This window comes from Balaenoptera acutorostrata, chromosome 18 (assembly GCF_949987535.1).
Source record: "Balaenoptera acutorostrata chromosome 18, mBalAcu1.1, whole genome shotgun sequence".
Lineage (NCBI taxonomy): Eukaryota > Metazoa > Chordata > Mammalia > Artiodactyla > Balaenopteridae > Balaenoptera > Balaenoptera acutorostrata.
This window is the reverse complement of record NC_080081.1, coordinates 68,482,619-68,489,665: the sequence shown is the minus strand read 5'-3', so window position 1 is coordinate 68,489,665 and position 7,047 is coordinate 68,482,619.

The window sequence follows — 7,047 nt, the reverse complement described above, 5'->3', positions numbered from 1 at the left end:
GTGAGCATAAGGCTCTAAGTGTTAAAAATTTTCTTCAAGATCAATTTCTATTATAATTATTATCAATGTACAATTGACAAAAATTTTCATATATTAAAGCTTTTTACCAAAACATAAATTTATTTTAAAATTTTATAAATATTAAACATAAAAACTAATATTTTATTGAAAGTTCTTCTCTTAATAAAGTAAAGGAGGACACTTTTTTCTAATTATTTCATCCATAGGTGAATTTACTTGTTTCTAGATTAAATTATATCAAATATAGGCCATCGATTATATTATTATTTTCCACAGAAAGATTTGGGATCAGTGAGGTATATGCCTTTCTCATGTGTAGTAGGAGTAGGGGTATTAGAAATGCCTGTGAGTTCTCAGGGGGATCAATTTAAGAAAAATAATCAATATGAAGTTGAAGTTTTCCTTAAAACTATCATTTGCACAAGTTCTCTCTTGGAAAGCCTTCCTGTACCTTATGGGAACCGAGTTTGAAGCTCACTGAAGTGAGGACCCGTGAAATCTCAGAGGGGTAAGGAGAGAAGTGAGGACAAGAGTGAATGATGAACAATCAGAAGAGGTAGTGACAATAACTGAAAAGGAAAGAAAAGAACAGAAAAAGGAACAGTAATAAATTAAAAAACAGGATGTCATCAGATTTAGCTCATACTTACTCAAGTACCAGAATTCAAAAATCATGTGGCTCTAAGAGGACATTAAGAAATTTAAGAAATGTATACTGCCTGTTTTTAGGGAAATATGGGCTCCCTTCTCCTCCTCCTTCCCCCAAATATGGTATATGCATAGAGGAAAAATAAATCACATTCTGTGGAAAAAAAAAAAAAAAAGAGTGGATGATCAATTGTGAAAAGCTGTAGGGCCACTGGTTTGGAGAATTGGTTAAGTGGAAGTTCATGGTGAAGTAGGAAAAGGAAAACCAAGAGAAAGACAGCAAGAGAATGGGAAATAAAATTTGTTTTAAGAAAAAAAGGAGAGAAAACAAGAAAGGCAAGATGGGAGTGTTTGCACACTGTTATGGGGGGACACAGGGGGAAGTACCAGGACCACAGCGTGTCCAGTAAGGTCTGTTTTCTCAGACATCTTCATGATGACCATCTACTCCAGCTCAAGTCTATCTTGTTCACGACTGTGGACAAGTTCCTGGCACACGGGAGGCGCTCAAAAAAGATGTGTTGACTAATGGAACGTATTTATGAAATTTAGACTGCAAGGCACTATTCAGGGAAAGCTTTCTCTACCTATCTGCCTTGACTATCAATGTAAGAAGTGAAAATACAATTACTATATTTATAGTTTTGGAGCAACTCTTCCCGATTTTTGTAACATGTACTTTGTATAGCAATACCTTCTGGGGGTTTTCTAAAAGACATTTTTAACATATGAAAATTATAGCCCACTCTGCAATAGTAGCCCTATGGGGTCTGCTGCTCTTCACTCCCCTTCCCCTGCAGGGTTTGTGGAAATCTCATGCTTTCCTATTCTGCACACATAATACTCTGCTCATATTTATTGTGCTGAAAGAATCAGATCCAATTCTGTTTTCTTCTCTTTTTGACTTTAGAGCACATTTGCTCAAGATGCATATTTTCCCAGGCTGCTGATTGCTGATTTGTTTTCACCTGGATGTCTGGGGAGGTGGTGCCCATACACCAACTCTCCACCTGACAGTCAACACCACTCACAGCCACTGCTCACATCACTCACACCACTGTTGATGAGGATTCCTCCGAGCAAAGCCACAAAATAAGGCAAAGAATAGAGCAGATGTGTTTGGCTCAGAACCATTTCAGTAACGATTTTCTATTTTCTTGCAGATGATCAACTCTAGCATTGTTAAACTATTATACTTCTGGGTTTTTAACTGTTTTTCCACAAGAGCAAGTATATTTTCATCACCTGAAGGCTCATGCCTAAGTAGATTTTCCCAACAGTATTTGAGGGTTGGACTGAGGCATGGAGAGCAAAGCTATTGTCAGACACTGGGAATTCCCAGTGACAGACACTATGGGATATAATTCAGCCCAAATATTTCAAACCCCTTTAGCTCCCTGCCTTCACCTTCCCTCCCAACCCTATTTCTTGCTAATTCTTTCAAAATTAGCTTTTCTATCCTAACAGCCCAAGTTGCCCTTTTGCTGTTATGAAATTACAAACCGCGTCAAGGCAAGCCCATCTCTGAGAAGTACCTAAGAGGCACATTATGAACTGCAAAGCTCCCACGGAGCAATTTGAAATGATGAATATCCTTTTCAAACATCCTTTTCAAAATTGCACATGGACTTCAGCCAGTCACAAGACAGAGATGTGGAGGATGCGTTCAACTCCCCATCTGCTTTTCACATTGCTCAGCACTGATTTATAACCCACAGTAAGTCACTTGGCCACACAAACATAGCTGATGGGCAAACGCAGCCCCCAGCATCTAAGAAAGAAAAGATGGGTCCCTAGCATTAATATTTTTCTCCTACCTGCACCCTGATGTGACTCACTGCTACTCCGAGAAGAGTTCTACCCACTAGTCTCAGAAGAAGAAAAACACCAAACCCTGAGGTACATTTTAGACTTTGAGAAAATAAATAAAGCTCTGTAGGGATAACTTCAGACTTCTGCTTCCATTAAAGCAGCTTCAGTGCATCTTCTCTCCCTTCAAACACAGCAGCATGCGTAAATTCGTTCCTTCCTGTGTCAAGCCTCATTAACAGAATCACTTTTTTTTTTCTAGAATGTGTACCATTTACTGGCTAGGTGAGACACATAGATATTTCCTTTTGCACAAGCCATGAGAGGGCACTGTATGTTGCAGGAGATAAAGTGAAGCCTGCGGCAATGAATGCAAGTAACCCCAAGGCACGACTAATGTAATTTCTGAGCAGAATCTCAAAGCGGGCAGACAAGACGACCATCTTACTCTCCACTTTAGCCCAGCCCCACCTCCTGTAAGAGCTGAAGGGTAACAGAAATTATGCAAGGTCGTACTCCGGGGCCGCAGAAGGCAGATGGTGAAGTGAGAATGTTTGCTGCCATTTTGGCCGCAATGCCCCCGGCACTCTTCACACTGGCTGCCCACCAGGACATTCCCTCGTGGGAATGTTCCATTAGACAGTCCCTTAGAATGTCCCTGGGACCTCTCACCGCCATTTTCTATTATCTATTCCCCACCCTCCCCGCCCTTGTGTCTGATTTGTCTGCCCTATAACCAGCTCATCTCCTAAGTATCAGACCTCTAAGAGTTCAAATTTAAGAACGAACTCATTTAATCTGCTCAGGTGCTAATGGCTAATGCAGAGAAAAACACCTCTGGCTCGTCTTTCCCTCCAGGGAATAGAGTACATTTTAAACAGGGACTTCTTATAAACCATTATTTTCCAGCCCAGAGGAAGGGTTCCGCTGCTGGGAAACTTCAAGGAAGATAGGAAAAGAAAGGACACCTTTGGAAAGGCAAGTCAGTGACTTCTGATATATACTATTTGACAGCTGTTTCCTGTGTCCTGGTCATAGCATCACTGTAATCTTTGGGACCCTTTGGTCATATGGAATAGTCTTATCCTGGTTACCTCAAATAATAGGCAAGTTATTGTAAGGATATACATTGAAATGAGAACCTGGAATTTCAAGGGAACCCAAGAATAGCTACGGCTAATTAGTTTCACAGAAATGGAAATGCAGTTTGGAAAATGGAAAATAGTTCCAATTCAAGGAAAATCTAGAGCTTGGAGAGCAGGGGCTCATCCATTCCCTCACCATCATGGGGACTTAATGCCTCTGGCTTCTGCTTCCTTGCAGCTGTCAGCCAACCACCTCTTCCTCTCCTCTGCATGTGCTTTGACATCTGCTAGATCACAACTTTTGCTTATTCATAACTCCTGCTTACTCACAATTTCAGCCTACACATAGCCCCTGGGCATGTGCTTTTAGCTTCTGTTCTGGATTCTAACTGACCCACTCACATATTTCCAGTTTGAATGTCCTAGAAGGAGAAGTTACCCGGATCAGTTTATTAGCATTGTGCTGGTTGAGGTAGAGCCTTAGTACCAGGCCTCAGCCAAAGCACTCTTATTTGCTAAGAATCAGTTTGGCTGGTTTAAGGGAAAAAAAATTTATTGAAAGGATATTGGATTTTCAGAGAGAGGCTCAGAAAATGAACAGAAACAAAGGGAGGCTGAGAAGCCAGAATCACAGCCAAATCATACCTCCAAATTAGCTGAGAGCAGACACTACTGCCATCACTGAACAGGAGGAGCTGTAACTTGTAACTGACACCTGGGCACTGGAAACCAGATCTCACTGCTTGTCCCCCTGCCCTTGCTGGCCCTGGAAACTGGACATTGTTGCAATCACTGCCAGAAAGAGCCCTCCTCATCTCAGTTCCCTGTGTGACCAAGTCCCAATTCCAGGTCTAAGGAAGGTATATTTGATTGGCCAAGTCTAGGTCACATACTCTCACCCCAGCTGCATGGGGGTTGGGTGGTGATGGGAGAGCAGGAAGGAGTATACGGCCTTTCAGGCTTCATCAGTGGGAGATGGGCTCTGCCTCTCACCGAGTCTCAAACAGTGGCTAGATGATGGGCACCTAAGAAAAAAATGTGGACACCCATCACACGAAGCAGAGTAAGTGAGCTCTGCTCAGGGGAGCAGACAGCGCTCTTCACTCAGCAGGGGGCTGTGGGCAAGGAGGACCTTTTGACTGGCCAGTGCAAGACAATCTCATGACCAAAAGAGCACAGGGAATTCTTTCATGTGCACTGTTTGAAGCCTCACAAGGCACACTTATATTCAAAGTAGGTGTTTATAGGTCTGTCTGCCTGGTTGGTCTGTAAGCATTTTAGGGCAGAGACTCTGTCTTCTTTATTTTTATCTCCCTAGTGCCCGGGGCACTGCCTGGAATATAGCAGATGCTCCAAAAATGTCTGACAAATTTAATAAGACTGTGGTCCAGGAATTTTTCCATAGCATTAGATAACACAAATTTCTCCATGCTTTTGGGAAGACCATGATTTAAACAAGCAAATAAACAAGAAGGACTATCGAAACATCATGAAAAGGCAAAAGAAGTAAGAATTTTTATGACCCACGCTCTCCTCCGAGTTATCAGTTCCTTCACAGGGCATAGATCTCTGAAATTGTGGCAGATGGAAAGTGGGAACTGCTTGAAAAAAGAGACATGGAGGCATGAGAGAGAGGATGGAGTTTGGGAAGGAATCATTAAAAGGGGGGCAGAGATGAAGGAATCAAGGAAAGGAAGTAGAGAGTTAGTCCAGGGAGTATTAGAAACAGAATGTAAGTTTCCTGATAACCTAGAAGGAAATTAGAGAACAGACAAAGTAATTCTGAATGCTGCTTTCATGGCAGCAAGGAAGAAAAGATGGAGCTAATATTTTTAAGCACTTATTATATGCAAGACAATTGCTAGGAATGGTGTGTGTGTGTGGTGTGTGTGTTTAACTCTCACAACAACCTAATAATGTGGACACTTATTTCCATTTTATAGATAAGGAAAATGAGGCTTAGAGAAGTTAAGTGATTGGCTTAAGTCACAGAGATAATAAATGACAGCATCAGAATTTAATGACTCTCCATCTGATTCCAAATTCCACACTTTTTTGTTTCACCAATCCATCTCTCTCTGAATAAGACAGAAAAGGGTTGGGGGAAAGATGGGATGACCATGCTTGCTAGAAGCTTGGAACTATGTCTCTAAACTGTGCCTGCAAACTCCCAGGACCTTGAGTGGTGCCTGACCTACTTTTGAAGACTTTCTATGGAAGCAAATTTGACAATTAAAATTTTTTAGATCATTTGTACATGAAATTTAAAAAAATAAAGACACGGGAAGCTTTGCCTCCCTATCAATTTTGAAATCGCTTGTGGCAATTTGTTACAGCAGCCCTAAGAAACCAAGTTCAGGACATACCAAGAAAACCCTTAGAGATTATTTATTTATTACTTACTTCGTATTGAAATGCAATTGGTATATAGCAAAGCAATGATTTCATGGAAATTACTGCTTATGATGAGCCTAAGTAAATATCTAAGTACCTAACAGAGCAGGTGGTAGATGGATATAAAATTCATGAAAGTGGCATGTGAACGGGTAAAGTTTAGGGTACAAATGCAAGTGTGCTGGGAGAGAAGCGGGTCTCAGAATCTGCCCTTTGGACAATGCAGCTCATTCCAGCATCCTGCATTTTAGATCCTATATAGAAAGATTCATATAGAAAAGGTTGACACACAGACAATTCTCCTGGAGAAGGAAAGGGCAGAGATAGAGCCTTTGCTCACTTACCAAAGGAGCCTCAGAGTTAAGCCCGCCACCCCCATCCATCTCTACCTGGAGAACCACCGAACATGGGCACAGCTACCATGATCCCAGGAGCTGGGCGCTGGTAGGTGGCAGTATTTGTGCAAATTTATATGGTCCCTGAGACTTGAGCAGCATTTTTTAATACTGATTTGTACGATTTGCTTTCCTGGCCACAGGGGGATGACGTCAGGGTGAATGCAGCAGGACAGGCAGGCAGGGACAGGCAGGGACTGGAGGAGAAGGTGGCCACACCAACACCTCCCAGGGCTCAGCCCCTCGCAGGCCACAGAGCCACCTGGACTGTTGACTGTCAAAGCGCAAGAGACCTCAGATATCAAATAATCCAAGCCTCTCACTTTCCAGTTGAAAAACAGGAATCCAGAATCGCTGGATTCCTGTTTTTCAGAATCGCTGGGTGAAGGTCACAGGGCTGACTAGTAACCGGAGTTAGTCATATCAGTTAAAGGCTCCCTTTCCAGAGTTCTTTTAAGATGTATGACTCTCTCTAAGCCAGTGACCCAACAGAGAGTTTTATGATTGCCTGTCTCCCTGGCAGTGAGAGGAACTGCAATCCTACTCAGCTCATCTGATGATCAGGCAGAGGATTCAGAGGGGAAAGAAGAGAAACGCCGAAGGACGGACGTCTGAGGCGCGGCCCACAGGACCGGGCGAGGGCCCCAGACAGCTCACAGCTGGGCTTGCGGTGATGCACCTGGACTCGTGGTTTG